Here is a 19,758-nt window from a genome sequence, read left to right as displayed (position 1 = left end):
GATTCCAGCGACTCCTACACACAGAGTGCCACGCAGGCAAACGGATCACCTCCTGGAGGGTAACACAGTGGGATTCAGAGTCCCCCCACCTAAGGCTAGACAAATGCCCCGACTTGCCCCAGGCCACCCGCTCCAGACAGCTGCGGTTACCCATGAAGGCAGAGGCCCGGGCCGTGCAGGGGAGGGTGGCGGGTGGGGCATGCAGCCGACGCCTGCTGCGGCCGAATGAATGTGCTGCTTGTCAGCTCTGCCCGGGCAGCGGCACAACGCGGTGCCCTGTTTCTTCTGGAACCGGACTGCTGCGTCCGCTCCAGCCCTCATTTTCACATCTTTCTCTCCCCCACGCACAAGGCCCGCTCAGTGCTGGGGAGCTGGCGTGGCTGCCAAGGCGGGCTGGGAGGGAGAGGCCTTGAACAGTCACTTCATAAAGTATCCCCGCTCGTGGAAGCCAAGCCAGGAGGCCCTGGAGGCTGACTTCCCAGCCACCACACGGTGGAGGGCAGTGGCGGGGTGGGGGGGGGCATCCTGCTACAGTCCGCCCTTGTTCAGTGCCTGCTGGGAGTTCCAGGGAGGTGGACTTCAACGGGGAAGACACTGGAGCATCCTTGGCACCAAACCTCACTTCTGGCACCTTCCTGTGGGCAGCTGAGCCCGCCTGATGCAGGATCTGAAAGGGGCTCTTTCTCTGTGGGGCCACTGGGGTGGCCGGGAGGTGGCCAGGCCTCCTGTCACCCACAGTAGCTAACACAGGCATGCAGAGGCAGCAAGCTTAACCTGGGGTCTGATGCCAGCGGAGAGAGGCCAGGCCCTGAGGCCAGTGGAGAGGGAGGAGGAGAAGGAAGAGGAGGAGGAGGAGGCTGGCAACAAGGATGTGAACACTGATCTCCCTTGAGACGGTGGGGGAGATATGGGAACTTCACAACCCTACCTCTAGGTGCCTTTATCCTGTCTTTTTCTTCCCACGGATCCGTGTCGAGCACCCCTATGTGTCCAGTGCTGTGGATGTACTGCCTGGGCTCTGCTCTGTCAGCAGCTGCCATTGAGTCAGCTCAGCTTCCAGGTGGCCCACGAGCAGCAGGATGGAACACCGACCCGCCTCTACATAGCCCTCTAACACAGCCATCGGCTGCTTGAGTCTAGCGTGGCGGCCGCTGTGTACTTTCAGTATCTTCTGACCACAGGGGTTCATCTTGCCGCACCCGATGGCACCAGGCTCTGCTGTGAGGCCTGGAGTTTCCACCAGTGGCAAATAGATCACCAGGCCTTTCTTCCTCATCTGTCTCCAGAAGCTCTGCTGAAGGCTGTCCACCGCGAGCGAGCGTGCTAGTACGTGATGTGGCGTGGCGGCGGCAGAGCTCCTGGCGACACAGGAGCTACCGCAGTATGGCAGTCTCCAACCGCATGCCACTGATTTTTCAGCCCTTGCAAGCTCTCTCCAGACCTCTCGCCCCATGGCCCCCCACCTGTCTGCTCTGCTGACGTGGCCTCTCCCAAAGTCCCTGGAATGCAGTGCACAGAGGCAAACAACCCTGTCCCTGGACTCTGGGAGCCATCACACTGGCCACCCCTGGGACCGTGTCTTGCAGGAGAGCTCTAGAAGCCGACAAAAAGCAGGGTTCAGACGGCCGCGGGGGAGCCGAAGAGGCACGTGCTCCTCTGGAAAGCCATGGAGGGGCACACAGAGGGCAGGGCTCTGGGGAAGAGGAGCTGTACTCCCAACCACCTGGCCTTAAAGCGCAGGGCCAAGAGGGACCGCGAGGTAGGCAAGGAACGGAAGGAAGAGGTGAACTGCAGAAGGCTTCATGGGCGAAGAGAGAAAGAGAAGAAAAGGCCTTTTCTCTCCTGTGTTCCCTGAACAGATCGTTTTCTGTACTTGGAAGTTGCTCCGCTCCGGGCGTGGAGTTGGGGAACCACTGCGGGGGCTGCCGGGTCGGTTCCCCCTCGCAGGGTGGGTGCCACCCTCACTGCGGTTCCTGGGCCGGAGCCCACTGTTGGCACCACTGCGTCCATCCGTCTAGTCCAGGGTCGTCTTCTGTCTTGCTGCCCCTCTACTTTTCCAAGCATGCTGTCCCTTTCCAGGGACCGCTGTCTCCCGAGACCATGTCCGAAACGAGTGAGATGAGGTCTCACCATCTTTGCCCCTGAGGAGCATTCTGGCCCTACTGCTTCCGAGACAGATCTACTGGTTCCTGTGGCAGGCCATGGTGCCTTCCACACACTTCACCAACACCGAAGTTCAAATGCATCTGTTTTCCCTTCGGTCTTCCTTAGTCAGTGGCAAACTTGCCTGTGCCTAAAAGGCTGCTTGGGTCAGGCGCACCAGAGACCTCAAGGTCACATCCTGGCTTGGCGGCATTTGAGAGTCTTAAGAGGCAGATTGAGCACATGCGATGTGTCGTTTGAGCTCTTGACTGCCACTTCCAGTAGCACTGGCTGTGGGTCCAAGCAAGGTGACATCCTTGACAGGCAGCTTCCATCTTTTCTCCGTTGATCATGATGTCACCTATCAGTCCAGTTGTGAAGATTTGGGTTTTCTTTGCATTTCTTCCGTCCCGAAGGCTGCAAGCTCTGATCTTCATCAGTAAGTGCTTCAAGCCCGCCTCTCTTTCAGCAAGCCAGGATGTGTCAAGCCTGGGTCTCACAGGTGATTAAGCCTTCCTCCGATCCTGATGCCACATTCTTCTTCCTGTAAGCCTGCTTCTCCGAGGATTGGCTCAGCATACAGATGGAACAAGTGTGGGGAGAGGATATGGGCCAGACCACCACTTTCCCTAATTTTTCACCACATGGTGTTCCCTTGTTCTATTCACACACCAGCCTCTTGATTGCTGTTCAGTAGGAAAAGATCGAGAAGACAGACACGTCTCTTCCCTCGAGGGTCTTCCAGGGTCTCTGAAGTCACTGCCGTGTGGATGTCTGCACTCCTCTGACTCTCATGAGGCAGATAGGTGGGTTTCCTCCTTCTCCCCGTCTTAGCCTGTGGTCTGTGGGAAATTAGGCTTGTTAGGCTTGTGTGAAGTTCAGTGGGGAGTACGGACATGGGAGTCAAAGGCCTGGGAGTTCTCATCCAGGCTCTGCTTACTTCCTGGCTGTGTGGCCCTGAACAAGCCGCCACGAGCCTCAGTTAAAAACCAGGTGCCACTAAGTTATCTCTTCCTGTGATGGGTAGGTTTATTGTGCCAACCTGGTCAATAGGAGCATGTGGGATTCATCAGGTCACAGTTTGACTGGAGGGCAAAGAGATAAATGGCTCACTAAGGCACGTCCCTCGCTCTCTTGCTCTCTGTTGATCGGGACCAGCATGCAGCTGCTTTAGCTGGTTCTCTGCCTCAACTTGTGAGCTGCACTACCTGTGGGACAGCCAATCCATGGATCTGGTCACTAGAGCTTTGAATCCTTCAAGACCTGCTTCATCATGCTGCTGGTGTGTACATCCCTTGAGATTGAGGCTGGTGAATCCTGTCGTCTTGTCTTGCTTGAGTTTGATATCCCATCTGGGTCTGCTTCACCAAGCTCCTGAGCTGCTGACTGTTGGTGACCTGCCCTGCTGTGTGCTGCCTGTTGGGAGGACTGCCTGCATTGCCCAGGGGAAGACTCCGCTGTCTGCTTCCTTCACCTTGGACCCGGCAGCCGTCGGGAGTTGAAGGACTTCTAGTATATTAACTGTTCTGCAGAAGTAAGTTGAACTGAGCCCTCTGTACTGCTGTGTGGACTAATTAGCTGTTATATTCCTTTGTGCTGTATAAATCTATCCTTGTGTGTGTGTGTGTGTGTGTGTGTGTGTGTGTGTGTGTAATCATAAGTGTCCTGGTTTTGTTTCTCTAAAGAACCCTGCCTAACACACTTCCCACACACGTCAGAGAGAAAGCACACTCCAGAGGGTTTTCCATCTCTTTAGAAGCAAGTCATCAGGCCTTTCTTCTGAGACACCCCTGGGTGAACCCAAACCTCCGGCCTTTCAGTGACAGCAGCTGAGCTCATGAACTGTTAACATGACCCAGGAACTCCAAGCCTCTGGTTACCTGTCTGTAAACTGAAAATACCACCAATATCTCCTTACAGGACAAATGAGACCTGGCCTTATACAGCACCCGGGAAAGGCTCCGTATTGGCACGTGGGCATGAATGCACTGCTGAGCCCCATGAAGACACCAGTGGGCAGAGCCAGGGGGCAACATGGCATGGCTCTTCCAGAGTCAGCCTCAACTTCCTCCAGATGAAGATTCACCCGAAAGGGTCATACTTGGGCGCTCACAACACCCCTTAGTCTGATTTTCCAGCTGGTTTCCCAACTTCCAGGATCAAATTAAACTAGCCCTCTAGCTTATGCAAGGCTCATTGAATGGGACCAGACATCCTTGGTTGGTATATTTTTGGGCTGCTAGGCGAATATGAAATTCTAGCTATGCAGAGGCCTCGTGTAACATGCCAAGCCCTGCTCTGAGTTCAGATGCCAGATTTAGATGGCTCTGAGAACCCAAGTTGGGCTGGAGAGATGGGAGTCAACGGCTCTGCCCATAATGACACACATGCCAACCGCCTTAGTCAGAGGAAAGAAAATGCAAATGAGACCGCTATCTTCAGAACCACCTTCTAAAAGTGAAGAGCAAGAGCCGGAAGCCGCAGGCCAATGTCAACCAAAGCCTCCTTCCTGGGAGCTAGAAAGAGTAACGGGTCAACCTCCAACTTACAATTTAATTCTATTTTTAAGTTTACTGGAAAGCAGAAAATAAGAATGGGATCTGAGCGAGGCCAGGGACACAGACAGCAGCTTCTAGGCAGGGAGAAACAGAAGCAGACACACGGACACCTAGCAGTGTGGCTCACGCACACTTTCTCCATGACCCGGAAAGGCCCCTTTATGCACGCACAGAGAACTGGCAGAGCTGGGAGAGATGCCAGTTGTACCCCGAAGTTATCCTCCCGGTTCTTCCGGTAACCACCCAGATGGAGCCAGACCTAGGAGAAAAGATCTTCACTCAAAAAGCTCAGTGGCTTTTTTATTTAAAAAGATGCTATCACTATTGTGGTTGTTGACACTCTACACAGAATAACTCACACCAATTCAACCGTTTCGAGAGGTACAACGGACACCCGTTCCACAGTGCCTACCTGTACAATTCTGTGACATTCATTGAGTGGGGCAATCATTCTCACCTTCCGTGCCTAAGCAGTATTCCTCCCCCATGAACATAAACTCACCCCCCCCCCCGAGGGTCTCTAGGTCAGCTTTCGAGTTACTGCCGCAGTTTGACCGCATGTAGTTACAATCCTTCTTAAAAGAGCAAAATGCTCAAGGCAGTGAGGCTTTTGCTGGATAAGAGAGAAGCACTAGGAGTGGAGCACATCCTTTGGACCCCGAGATCCCTGCTCATGGAATCTCCTTTCCAGGAACTGGGGGGCTGTGACATTCAGAGAGCAGCAGAAGAGGTGGCAGGAGCGGCAGCAGAACCAGGAGCCAGAGCATGAGATGGAGCAGTGGGCGTCCCAGCCCACAGAGCAGGTAAAGCCGAGTGCTTTGGGGCAGCTTTGGGGCAGAAGGCTGGCTTGTGGAGTAGGCTACCTTCCGGCACTTAGCTGGTGTGGTAGTCCCCTAATCTGGTGTCAATTTAAGGATTAAGAGTGTAGGGGTGGAGTCTAGGCTGTCAATCTGGAGATAGCCAATGAGACTTCTGTGGGCGTGGCCTTCTCCTGAGAATTCTGGGAAATCTGGTACTTCCTCCTTGGAGGCGGAAGACACCTCACTCTCTCTGCCACTCCCTGGGAGACATTGCAGAAGACAAGCCACATGTACACAATCAGACCTCAGAAACCGGAGAAGCCCTGTCAGCGCTGAGATGCTTACAACACCACTGGACCCAAAGACTTTCTACCCACTGGCTTGTGATCGTCCTGCATTTGGCTTCATTGCATGTGTTTCATGAGTCTGAAGAGGACTTTATAGATTGGTATCAGACATATGGGCTAATGTCAGACTTCTGGTGTTGCACTGGACTGGGTTGGGATATTTTCTCAATGTTCAATTCCTCTTGTATATAAACCTCTCATACACACACACACACATACACACACACACGCATGTTTATGAATTCATTTCTCTAGTCTACCCAGACGAACACAGCTAGTTAGAGCAGCTAGGTTTGGTGGCTCACAGAGCTGGAACTGTGTGCCTTTGGGTTCAGGATTATGCAGGAATGGGATGCCCTTTGGGTATTCATTGGGAGCCCTAAATGAGCTTTGTCACACTGCCAGAGCAGGGCAGAGGCCAGGCCAAGAAGCTGAGGGCCAGAGAGAGGCCTGCCTGCCTGCGGACACGTGGAGAAGCCATCCTGTCTGGAACAGCTGTATCTGAGCACTTCTCACCTAATAACTTCTCTGATAACCTCTTCATCGTGAGCACTGTCTGGGAATTCAGCCTGGCTGCTGCAATGCATTTGTGAACCCAGCTGAGAGAGAAGGATGGAGGGTGGAATCGCCCAGGGCCAGAGAACACGGCTGCGGGTGACTTTCCTTCCTCGTGCAGCTGGTGGGGGCCCGATGGGGCACCCAGGGCATGTGCTTCATTCTCCATTGGCATCAGGAGTGAAGGACACTGCCACGGCTACATTCTTTCTTATAAGACCTTCACTGATTTGCTATTCATTTATCTTCACAATAGGGAGACCCTAACCCTTCTGAGCTAACCTTAAGTGGCTCTATAGATTTGGTTGGTAAGTTTGGGGAGAGTAATTTTTTTTTTTAAGTATTGCTACTGGGTTCCAGTTCTTACATGCACAAGTTTATCCAAACAAAACACATTTAATGGAGTGGCTCTGATCAGGGGATGGCTGCAGACAAGTTCTCCCAGTATTCTCATTAGGGTACCTTAGGAGGAAACAACAAAAACAAATCCAAACAGTAGGTTCTGCGGGGATCTGTCAGGCCAGTTAAATTCAAGGCAGACACGTCAGCTCAGAAGATTTAGAGACCACTTGTTGGCATTCCCAAGGGTTACTTTTGTCAGATTTTCTTAAAGTACACAGTAGAATAGTACTCTATAGGCTGATCGTGGAAAACCTGATCACCAGGCCTTTCTTCCAACTCACCTCTGGGTAGACCTGAGCCTCCAACCTCTCAGTTGGCAGCCACGTGTTCACACCACCCAGGGACCTCCATGTTAACTCTTACGTGATAGAAATTTGCTGGGCTAATCATTATTGGCAGCAACGGCTTAATACACCACTAGCAATCGTGGGCCTCACAACCCAATGTGCAAAGATAACAGGGTACAATCTTATTCCGAGGGCAGTGCCAGGATCAGGTAGAACAGACACCGTGGGACCCATGTTACAGGTCAAAAGCAAGGCTGAGAGTGGGTCCCAGTGACTTGCCCATCGTCACAGCTAGAAAGCAGCAGAGAGACTGCGAAACCAGTCTTCTCGCAGCTGAGCCAGTTCACCTGTACCTGGAACTCTTCCTGCACACGGAGAGAGCCCCCCTGCAGAGAAAATGAACATGCAGCATCGCTGCCCCGGCCCAGCTCTGCACTGGCCCCACCTCCACCCGAAGACCTGTGCTTGGTTAAGGACTCGGATACTTTAGCTAAAAAGCCAAATGCTCTATTGAAAGACATACCTGCTATTTGTTGCGCAGTATTATTAAGAGGAGGTTAATGTCCAATCATGACCCAAGAGCTGGACTCTGAAGCACGTTTCAACCCAAAATATCAATTCACCGTCTCAATGTACCTCCGTGGCTACATCGGAATCTCTTGATCGATCAGTCAAACACATGCTAGAGAGGAACATGGGGGGAGGAAGCAATGTGGTCCAAGGGAGATAGGCTGTTTCTGCATCCACATCAAGAGCTAATCAACTGCTCGTGCTAAAGTGCTCTGGAACCCCAGCCTCAGTAGCACCCATCTTCTCTCCCCTCCCAGCTCTGACTCAGGGGCTCTGGCACTCCTTAGGCACATTGCCTTTGGGACCAAATGTTGAGGCTCTGTGAATCCACGGACAACTAAGAAGGAGACGTCGACGTGGATCCTAAGAATATGCCTGCGTCTCGTCTCCTATTATTCTTGTCGAGAGAGGTCAAGGGGAGTCCCAGATAGAAGTGGCCCCAGGAGGCTGCTGGAAACCTCTGCCCAATTAAGGAGTGGCAGACCGGATTTTGCAAAGACGACCTCGATGCCACCTGCCGCCCTCACTTGCTTTTCTGCAGTGTGACCCCGCCACTGTCCGGCATATCAAGAGGCGGGGTGTCTTTGTCCACCGCTGAAACCGGAGTGGCCTTGTGATTGCTGGACCAATAAAAGGCAAGAGTGATTCTCGACCAATTCCAAGCATCGCCCGGAAGGGTCTGGAAGCGTTCTCTTCCTGCTTCTGAGAAGCCACCTTCCATGCCATGTGCGACGTGCCTCTCCCCTGAGCCACCATGCTGGGGGAACTTCACGCCAAGGCCAGAGGCCCTGGGAGATAAGCTGTGACGCGGGCGTGGGGAGGTGACGGCGGCACCGGCAACCTAAGTGAAGATGCCATCGTGAACACTGATCCTCTACCTCCAGTCTCCCCAGCTGACACCACCCAGCAGAGCCCTCCTTCCCGACTCCCTGGCGCACAAAATCAAAGGCAGAGACTAGCCTTAGGAAGGACCAGGAGACAGGGAGCAGCCTAGTGTGTGCAGGAACGAACGCAGCGCCACGGAAGCACAAGGCCGCTAGATCGCTAGATGTCAGCAGCACGTTCACTGGGCCACAGCACAAGAACCATACAGCCCCCTGATGCTGTACATACATTAGTCAGTTATGTACAGTGACGACCCCTCAGTCTAACGGCTCCAAGCTTGGAGGAGTTCCCATTACTGGAACAAGGAAGATAAAAACAATAAATAAATAAAATCTGCTTGGGGTTAATAACTGTACAGGCCGGGAGTGAGTGGCGTGTCTCCTTTCTCTGGGGACATGAAGGGGCGATGCTTCCGTCTAAGCACCATGCTCTTGTTCGGACAACACAGAGTGCTCGTGTTGGCGCGTTAAAACAGTCATCGCGGTGCTGTTTTGCGCTTTATTTGCAAAAAGTATCACAACCGTGGTGTGTGTTAGTCCAGGTAGACTAGAGAAACAAATCCAGAGATACTGAAGTGTGTATAAGAAAGAGCTTCCTATAAAGAGCAATTGTGTCTTGAGAAAACATCCCAGCCCAGTCCAGAGCAAGTCCTTAAGTCTGACATTAGCCCATATGTCCCATACCAGTCTATAAATTCCTCTTCAGACTCACACAACACATGCAATGATGCCAGATGCAGGAAAATCATGGGCCAGTGGGTGGAAAGTCTTGTGGATCCAGTGGTGGTGGAAGCATCTCAGCCCTGGTGTGGGTCTCCGTGTGGCTCCTCCAGCCCCAGGGCTCTGCTGCCATCAGCCCAGCTCCATGTGGCTTGTCAACAGGAATGTCTCGCAGGGGGTGTGTGTCCCACCTCCAGGGAGGAAGACAGGAGTTCCCAGACTCCTCAGGAGAAGGCCAGGCCCACACGGAGGTCTCATTGGCCATGACCTGATTGACAGGCTAGCCTCCACCCCTTCGAAGATGACAGATGATGTAACTGCCACAGAAAGGGAATGATGCCAGCAGAACTGTGAGAACCACAATAGAAAGAAAGAAAGAAATCATTGGAAACTTTGAATCGGGTCGCTGCTTGTCTGATTTGGCGGCTGAAGACATCAGGCTAAGTCGACATCATCAACATTTTGGGGAACAAAAAGTGATTAAAGCGGCTAATGTCATGAAAGGCATGAAAACTGTGAACTAGGAAATAAAAACCTCAGACCGCGGAAAAGGTCGAAACGTGACCGTTCATTTGGCTCAATCAGAAACAACTCAATGGCGACGGCAGGTCCAAGACGGTGGTACGTGAGAAGGCCAAAAGCCTCCACAGTGAATTTATAGGGGTCATTTGGGGGCCTCGGAACAATTTATTTAGCTTTCCGTTGTTTCTTATTGGAAAACATATGTTCATTTCGTGAACTTTCCGGTGTTCAAACACAAAATTTGGAACGGCTTGAGTTCGCCAGCTGAGGACTCATGGTGTATCGGTTCTCAATTATCGTACAAAAGACAGTCTGAAATCTGGGTACACTCAGGGGCTTGAAACCACCATTCTGTTTTCCCGGTGCTCGGCCGAGGGGCGCATTTCACCACCCCACGAGGACACGGCACACACCAGTGTCCGCCACATACCGTGGTAGCCCCCAGCTCAGTCACCTGGATGTGGCACCTTCACGTGCGGCCTATGCGTGCCGTGGACAGGGTGAGGACACTGTGGCCAACTGCGAGCACCCCGTCCCGTTGCTCTCCTGTTTACCTACTGGACTTAGAAGCTTGTGCTGTCCCTTCCCCTGTCCCCCGTGGGGCCGGTCCACAGACAGTGCTATCTGCTAGATAGCTCAGTCTCAGTGTCAAGGGCAGTTGGATCTGCTCCCTATCACCCAACACTGACTAATAGTTGGGCTCATTCAGAACCCATTGTGATGGTTTTCTCCCCCAAAGAGCATCTGTGTAGTCTGAATCCTAATGAGGCTCCTACAAAAGAGGGGCCCCCACCCCCTGCCCCGCTGTCCCTGGGCACTGGGCAGTGGCACTGATGGGGCAGCCCCCACCTCACTGCCCAGACTTTTGCACAAGAGTCAGCACTGATGGCTGTTAGTTTACGGGTCAATAAAGCTCGAGGTCACGCTAAGATGGCCCAGGAACAAGGTTCCCAACATAAGTCACTCTTATAGACCAAAACAAAACCACAGGGACCTACACCATGGGCCACTGAGGTGAATGTTGTTCTCCAAGGAGGCTCGGGGACTCGGCCGGGCCTCAGTCTTGCCCTCTGCACTCATCCTAAGAGCTTCAAACCTGTCCATTCAGCCCAGGGGACTCTGGGACACTCTTCTTGCCTTGCTGTCTTTGAGAAGCCGGCCGGCCGCACAAAACCTGGACGTCAGAGCCCCAGCGATCTGCGTCCCTTCCCTCTGCCATTTCCTAGCTGTGTGACTGTGGGCCAGGCACTCGCCTGCTCTGGGTCTCTACAACCTCATACCCAGGAGAAGTGACACCATCTCTTGGCAAAACCTGCGGGGACCGAACAAAAGAAGGCCCAGAGGACTATAACGGACGGTGTAGAAGCTTCTCGGGAACAAACTCATTTTCAGCATCTCGATAGTTTATGGAGAAGTGTTTTAGAAAAAAAAAACAGGCTGCATTAAAATCTGGATTTTATAGCTTAGGTTGAGGCTCAGTTTTAAAAAAAATCGATTTAAAGAAAAATACTAAGTCGCGATGGCTGAAGCTTTTTTGACAACAAGCCAAAAGCTGGTAGTTTGAACCCACTCAGAGGGGCCTCGGAAGACAGGCCCGGTGATCAGCTTCCATGAGGTCAAGGTCACAAATCGCCACGGAGCAGCCATGCGCCGTAGGCCCAGGATCGCACTGAGTCAGAAATGGCGAGGTGACAGCTAACAGCCATGGCCATGGAAGAGTGCAATGTGGACGCTTCAGAAACACAGGGAGGAGATCAGGGATGGCCCCCGGCTCCCAGTGGTCCTGCTCCTGGGGTCCTCTCCTGGGAAGAGGCCTCACGCTTGACCTTGACTGACCCTCACAAGGGTCTGGTCAAGGTTAGGCCACCCAGGTGATGAGGAAGAGCTGCCTCTAGCTTTGCAGGTCCTGGTCTCCCTGTAACGTGCCTTGTAACCAGCTGGACTGGCCCACCTCAATAAAATGCTACTCCGGGCTGGCAAGCCCCCACAGTTCCACAGCCGCATGTTGCTCCCGCTCCCTGTGTTTAACTCCCGCTGACAGCTGATGAGATTTAGAGGCATGGGGATGAGCAGGGTGATCGCGTCTGACGGCTCCCACCAGCACAGTTGATACATTTTAAGAGCCGAGATGCAATTTTCCTTGGACCTTCCAACTAGATTGGACACCAGGTAGCTCCCCTGGGAACGCAGGCTAACTCCGGACGGAGGCTAACTGGGCTGATAAGGAATTTTAGCGTTTGCCAGTTCGTGGCCGAAGAATTCTTAAACTCCTCCGTGGGCATGTGACATTCCACTTCCAGAAACCAAAGCCCGCACATACGGGGCACCCCCCTGCCCCCCGCCCCTGCCGCTTATGTTGGAAAACACCCTTTGTGGATAGTTCATGGGAAGCTTGCTTGAGGCTCCTCAACTCCCATCTGCTGCCAGTCACCCCGTGTTTCCCCACACCTGCAGCCCACACCTCCACGCTCCTGCGCAGGCTGTTCCCTGGGTCTCAGATGCCCTTCCCAGGCCAGCCTCGGTCTACCAAGATCACTGGGGGGAAAGCCTCCTTCACACCCATCGGACATGTTGGTGACAAATGCTACAGGCAAACAATCACAGTGAGCAGCAAAGAGGGTGTGGCAAGTTATGCTCCACGGGTCAAATCCAGCCCACCACCTGTTTTTTTAATCAACGAAGCCACACAGCCAGCTGATAAGACACTTCTCTCTCTCTCTCTCTGCTACTCCCTGGGAGACCTTGCAGAAGACAAGCCTCATGGACGCAACCAGATCTCAGAAGCTGGAGAAGCCACAGAGAGACCCCTGCCAGCACTGAGATGCTTACAATGCCACTGGACCCAAAGACTTTCTACCCACTGGCTTGTGATCGCCCTGCATTTGGCTTCATTGCATATGTTTCATGAGTCTGAAGAGGACTTTACAGATTGGTATTGGACATATGGGCTAACATCAGTCTTATGGTCTTGGACTGGACTGGGTTGGGATGTTTTCTCAATGTTCAATTCCTCTTGTATATAAACCTCTCCCTTATACACATATGCGTGTGTATGAATTTGTTTCTCTAGTCTACCCAGACGAGCACATTGGCATACACTTGTTTACATATCGTGTGTGGTAAACCAAACCAAATCCGACACCATCGAGTCAATGCTGACTCCTAGTGACTCCCCCTGTGGGTTTCTGAGACTGTGATGGTTCACGGGAGTAGAAAGCCTTTCTTCCCACAGAGCCGCTGGTGGATTCGAACTGCTGACTACATGGATTGCAGCCCAACACGTAACCACTATACCACCAGGGCTCCTGCAGCTTTGGCAAAGCAAACCCAGGCTGAACGGAGTAGTTCTGACAGAGAGCTTGAGGCCCAGCAGCCCACCACACTGACCATCTGGCCCGTAACAGAAAAACCTGACTTCTGGCCACAAGCACCTGCCTACTCAACTCGACCCTCCAGGTGCTTGTGGCCAGAAGAGATGACAGTGGGGGAGACGTCGGATAGGCCAAGATATGACCAAATAATTTATAAATTATCAAGGGCTCATGAGGGAGGAGGGAGCCAGGAGGGAGGGGAAAAAAGCAGACTTGATGCAAAGGGCTTAAGTGGAGAGCAAATGCTTTGAAAATGATGAGGGCAAAGAATGTACAGATGTGCTTTACACAATAGATGTATGTATGGATTGTGATAAGAGTTGTATGAGTCCCTAATAAAATGTTTTAAAAAAAAAAAGATGACAGTGGAGTGGAGATCAGAATGTAACAACTATGTGAACAGTGCAAATACAGCTTCATAAAAGTGTCTCGGACAGAAGGCCCGCGGAGTGTGACGTCTCTTCATGTGCCCCTGATACAGGGAGGACCAGGCTGGCTGAGCCTGGGCAAAGGAGGTACCACTCAGACCCGCCACGGCTTCCTGCCAGGGTCCCCAGGGGTGTCCAGGCTTTAGGGCAAGGAGGCTGAGGCCATCCTCATGGCAGAGGAGGAGGTGACAGCGCCACCAGCCAGGGTGACTCATCAAAAACGTGACGCACTGCCCTAGACCATCTTCAGCATGGACACAGTCTCCTTGTCGGGGTGCCGAGTTTGGCTTTTCATGCCCACGTCCCACCAGCACACGGCCATCACGACCGCCCCCACTGCTCGGACAAGAATCTCCAGATCCTCTCAACCGCAGCCCCAGGTAAGAAGCTTCCAGAACAGCTGAACCAGCGGCCCATGTACAAAGTGCGCGCACACACACACGCACACACGCACCAAGTTAGTATGATTGAACAGGCCCTCGCTGTGTCATTTCTTACATTCCAAAGACGATCACTGACGCTCAGAGCACAGGCTGAAGACCTCCGTGGTAGCGCTCAGGCCAGGTTGGCTGTTTCTTGGAAATATAGGGATTTTTAAAATGTCGGCCACCCCTTAAGACTACCCTGCTGCCCTTGGGGAATCAATTTCTTCAGGCATAAATCAATTGGTACCTCATCGGTGTCTACCCACAGCTACGCTCCCGGCATCACAGTCTTGGGGAGGAGGGTGGGTATAACTCCCCAGTGGGGGAGGGAGGTCAGAGGGCAAGCTCAGGGGACAAGGCAGGAGTGGGGAAGCCAGACAGACTGGTTCGGTCTGAGCCTGGCCGTTGCTGGCTGTTGATCAGGTAGCACCTTCTGCTTTTCAGTGGACAAAGCCAGAGTGCAGAGGGAGGGGAAGCAGGAAGCCATGGACCAGGCCTGGCCCAGGATCCGACACACGGCGTGCTCCAGAAAAGGCCCTTGAGGTGGCTACAACACCAGCCCGGGCTTGCCGGGGCTCCCGCTCCCTCCTCCTCCAGACCCCAGCCTCGTGCCCTGCTGTGGTGCCTCGCCTATTTGTGAGCTGAGTCGCTGGGGCTCCAAAGGCCAGCAGGGTCCCCCGGGAAGGTCAGATCTCCGTGGAAATTGCAGATGAAGACAGAGTAGCAAGCAAATGCTGGCTCTCTAGTTCCCAACACTGAGCCAGTGGAAACCTGATGGAGCAGCACAGAACACCGCCGGGCAGAGTGCTGAAAGGTGAGTCCCTCGCTCGGAAGGGACCCAGCATGAACGCACAGTAGAGCTGCAACAGGGGATTCGAGTGGGTCTTGGACTCGGTTGGTCCTGGAGACGACAGAGGAGCAGGCAACGGGGCGTCCTGTCGTCCTTCCTCAGGACTAACAGACGCACATGATGACAGCTGCCTCATCGTTGACGGGTAATAACCACGATCCCCAAAATGTTCACTGGTCTCTCAAATGTTGTCACTGATGCCATCTTAAGATCCCGGCCAACTCACCAGCCTACACAGCCCCCCTCCCCACCCGAAGCTCCCCCAGCCCAACGCTGGCTCCAGGAGCCTCGGGCCACACAGTACTTTCCCACCGAATCTGCCAACCTAAGTCTCTTTCTGTCTTTCATTTTATTTTTTTCTCTCTCCTTTTCCTTTCTTTCCAAAGGCTCCTGATTAACCATCTTTCTAAGGGGAGGAGGAAAGAAATTACAGCAAATGTTCCTTACTCTGGGCCCTGCTGCGTGTGGAGGCCGCTATTTCAGACTCAATCAGCTACCTGCAGGGTCACTGGATGGAATTACTCCCTACAGGTACCAGGAGGACACCACACCGTTGGGAAGCTTCCATGACTCACCTGCGACCTAAAAACCCAACCTCTCGGTGGTCCTGGAGACCTCAAACACTCCAGCGTGCCCCGGATGAGAGCGCGTGTCGGGAAGAGGCTGTTGCTCTGGTGGAAGCCACATTGCTATTCCTCTCTCTGGGGGAGGAGAACATCATTCTGACTCCAGGGCGGAGGGGTGTATGCAATGCCCAAGCTCTGAAAGCAATTACATTCCAGTTGGGAGCATCCGATGCCACCCTAAGCCACTGATCACCCTGACTCACTTTGAAAGCCTCTCTGCGTGAGCAGACGTGCGTCTCTCACTGCCGAACTTGAAAAATCACCACCGGCGTCTGCCTTCCCTGCAGCAGCAACACGAGCGGAGAGGACGGCCGTGAAGGGACAGCTTGGGTGGGCGACAAGAAGCCCATCAGTGATCCGTCACCAGCTGAGGACAATTGGGCCCCTGGCTAATCTGATGGCTTGCATCTCCCTCTCCTCTTCAAGGGAGTGGGGCAAGGCCTTCTACCCCACCCCCAGCTTCCAGGGAGGTGTAGGGCTCAGTGCAAAATGAAACACTGGGCCCCTTGTTAAACAACAACACAACAATGTGCAATTCCAAAAAGGGAGCTGCAGAGCATGACACGGGGCCGGGGGCCCTTCTGAGCAGGACGGGGAAGAAGCCGACCCTCCTCCTTGCTGGTGGCAGAGCGGAGGGAGGGGCACTTGCCCTTTGGGGGTCCACTTGAGAAGGGGAGCAGGTTCTCTGGGCGAACTGGTAGAGATCACTCAGCAATTCAGAAGGAATTGGCATCCCCAAGATGCTCCGCTCGGTGGCACAGCACCTGGTGGTGGCGTTGTGGGAACACAAGGCAGCTCCCCACCGAGCTCAGCACAGCATCACCGTCTCAGCGACCCCACTCATCCCGATCTGCTCCCAACATGAAGCCAGAAACCCCAGGAATTCCCCAAAGAACCGAGAGCCAGCCCTCACAGGGAGTCCCCTTGGGGGAGTGCCACCAACAGCCGCTGTCATTAGGTTTTCCCAACAGGACCACAGACTTCGACCAGAAGAAAACAAAAAAAAATTTAAATAGCGCCTCGCTTTTTCTCTCATTTGTTTACCCATCTTCTGCCTCTGAGCATCATCATGAGTGTCCTCTCCTACAAAGCACAAGATGACATAAGAGCCAAATTCACCCACCAGTCAAAAAGAAAAGGGACAAATGGCTGGCACTGACTTGTCATCAAAGGGGGCAGTCACACTGCCGCAGAGGCCCAGAAAAGTCATTCAAGGTCAGTCATCGTTCAACCAACCCAACCCCATGGCCGCCGGGTCCCTTTGGGCTCCCGGTCACTCTAATCAGGGTTTCTGAAGAGCTTCATTTTCAGGGGAGCAGACATCCTCATCTTTTTCCAGCTGATGGCTTGAACCATCCTGCTGTCGGCCGGGCACCGGGTCATGCCAATCAAAACCACGAGCTGTCACTGCGACCCACCACGGCGGGTCTGATTCAAAATCAAAACAGCAAGAGCTGGTGCAGATGTGAAGCCACGGGACTCGCCATCTGTGGCTGGGAGGGCCGTGGAAAACAGCTGCGCGGTTCCTCCTAACGTTCTCGGCAGGGCCACCAGGCATCCCAGCAACCCTACCCCTAGGGACATGCAAAAACGAACTAGCAAACTGGGAGTGGGACTCTGAGCGGATGCTTGCACCCTTGTGCTCACTGACGGCCACACAGCCACAATAGCCAGATGGTGGAAACAGGCTAACTATGCACCCACAGACCAAAGCATGAATGAACAGTGACACAGGAAGCCCATGAAATACTACTCCACCCCCAGGACGGATGAACCCGCTACAGGGAGGAGCCTTGAAAACGTGGTGCGGAGTGAACTATGTCAGTCCCATAGGAATAGAGAGCGCATAACCTCCCCCCGAAACCAACACACAGCCGCGGAGTCGATTCCGACTCACAGCCACCCTACAGGACAGAGGAGAACTGCCCACCTGGGCTTCTGAGAGTACACGTCATTACAGAAATAGAAAGCCTCGTCCCCCCGGAGTGCCTGGATTTGAACTGCTGACCTAGCGTTTAGCAGTTCCATGCATAACAGGCCCCCGGGGCTCCTTATACAGCCCCACATATGTGAACTAGCTAGAACCGCAGATGTATAGAGACCGGAGTTGAGCGGGACTGCCAGGACCACGCTAGGCGCCCTGGTGGTGTAGTGGTTACTCGTCGGACTGCAGGTCAGCAGTTCGAAACTCCCAACCACTCCTCAGGAGAAAGATGGGGCTTTCTATTTACCTAAAGAGTTACAGTTGTCTCTACAACTCAACCCTGTCCGACAGAGTCTCTATGAGTCGGCATCGACCCGATGGCAGGCAGTGAAACCCAGAGTCGTAGGGAGGCAGGCGAAGGAAGCCAAGCACCAAGGAAGGAAACACCAAGGCTCTGTTCACCAAACCAAACTCGTTGCCATGGAGTCAGTGCTGACTCAGAGCCACTCCCTGTGGGTCTCCGAGACCGGAACTCTTTACAGGAGTGGAAAGCCCAGTCTTTCTCCCTCAGGAGCTTCTTGTGGTTTCGAACTGGTGACCTTGTAGATCACAACCCAACATATAACCACTGCACCACCAGGGCTTCTGAGGTGCTGTTAAGGGTGATGGAAACATCTGGAAAAGAGCAGCGAGGGCGGCTTCTCACAGGTGAAGGTGAGTACTGTCTGAATGGGGCACGCAAAAACAGGTAGACAGCGAACTGTTCCGTTATCCATGCGTGCCCACACCGCGACATCGCCGTAAAACGACGAGGGGCACGGAGGAGAAACGGATCACGCAGAAGATGCTTCCGTGTGGCGGAGCGGGATAGAAGAATCTTAGCAGCCTGGGGCTCTCGCGGCTTTCCATCTTGAGGATGACGTGCCTGAAGCTTAAGATTTATCTAATTTCTGCCATCTTGTCTAAGCAACGAGTCTGAAGAAAACCTCGGTACAGATTTTTGGTAGTCCTGTTTGTTTATTTGCTTTACAGTGACATGACCCCACCGTTTATAATGCCTGTAAAATAAGAAAGGGCAACCAGGTTAAACAAATAAACAAACAACTAGCAAACCATCTGCAGAACAGAGGCAAATAGATTTCAGGAAGACCCAAGTCCTGCTTCGCAAGCCAACAGGTCTGTTTCTAACCCCCACTCCCCCTCGCCCGCACCCCCGCCCCCGTCACCTCCCACCCCAGCTGTGCACGTGCACACAGCTCTACGAGAAACAGGTGTGGCTGAGCTCCAAAACAACTTTTTAAACGAAGATAGGCAACTGGCCAGATTTCACCTGGGGACCTTCATTTGCTGACCTGCGGTTTAGAGCCACCCACCGGCTTAAAAAAAAACAAAACCAAAAACCAGTCGCCATCAAGTCACTTCCCCACTGGCAGGAAGCAGCTGTAGCAAGGAGGCCAGAGCAGCACGGTGCTCTCTGTGGCTGTTCTGAGGACGAAGATCACCAGGCCTTTCCTCTGCGGGACCTTGTGCACTGCCTGGGAATTCCCAAGCGTCTCCACCCTTCATGTGCACAGACAGCCTCTGAGGGCCCTGTGCCAAGGGCAGGTTCCCATTCTTGAGCACACACGTGGGGCCTCAGATTCAGCATTTCCAATAAGCTCCAGGTGACACCCAGGTTGCCGCTGGTCTCAGGGTCACGGTTGGAGTGGCCAGGGGTGTACAGGGGACAACGAGAAACTGCCTGTGGTAGTCACACATTGAGACCATTAAGAGTGAAGCCTGTCAATCAGGTCGCAGCTTGAGGATCCTCATTTGGAGGCGCTATGGAGATAAATTACTCGCTGGAGGTGGGACTCATGCACTCTTTGGTAATCTTGATGACAAGATACATGGATCTATGCCAGAGCCCTGGAACTGGAAGAGCCACGTGGAGACCCACGCCAGCGCTGAGATGCTTCCACCGCCACTGGATCCACATGACTTTCCACCCACTGGCCAGTGATCTTCCTGAATTCGGCGTCATTGCATGTGCTGCGTGAGTCTGAAGAGGAATCTATAGACTGGTACACGGGCATATGGGCTCTATCGGACTTAAGGACTTGATCTGGACTGGGCTAGGATATTTTCTCAATATGCAATTGCTCTTGTATATAAAGCTCTTTCTTGTACACGTATGAGTGTCTCTAGGGTTGTTTCTCTAGTCAACTCAGACTATCACACCGCCGGAAAACCGACTACGGAACCCAGATTTCGGATGTGCATGCCACAACACAGCACAGAAGGTCACTTATTTTCTCATCACGGAGACGCAGAGTTAGGCGATGAAGCCCATCTTCTGAAGGCAGCT

At 53.3% G+C, this 19,758-nt stretch overlaps 1 protein-coding gene across 2 annotated transcripts in view; it reads right to left on the bottom strand.

Moving 5' to 3' along the window:
• Positions 1–19,758, bottom strand: part of XYLT1 (xylosyltransferase 1) — a 330,985-nt gene that overhangs the window by 274,100 nt on the left and 37,127 nt on the right. The gene's annotated exons all lie outside the window — the stretch shown is intronic.

The sequence above is a fragment of the Tenrec ecaudatus genome, chromosome 12 (assembly GCF_050624435.1).
Source record: "Tenrec ecaudatus isolate mTenEca1 chromosome 12, mTenEca1.hap1, whole genome shotgun sequence".
Lineage (NCBI taxonomy): Eukaryota > Metazoa > Chordata > Mammalia > Afrosoricida > Tenrecidae > Tenrec > Tenrec ecaudatus.
This window is presented reverse-complemented; position numbering and strand designations above follow the sequence as displayed.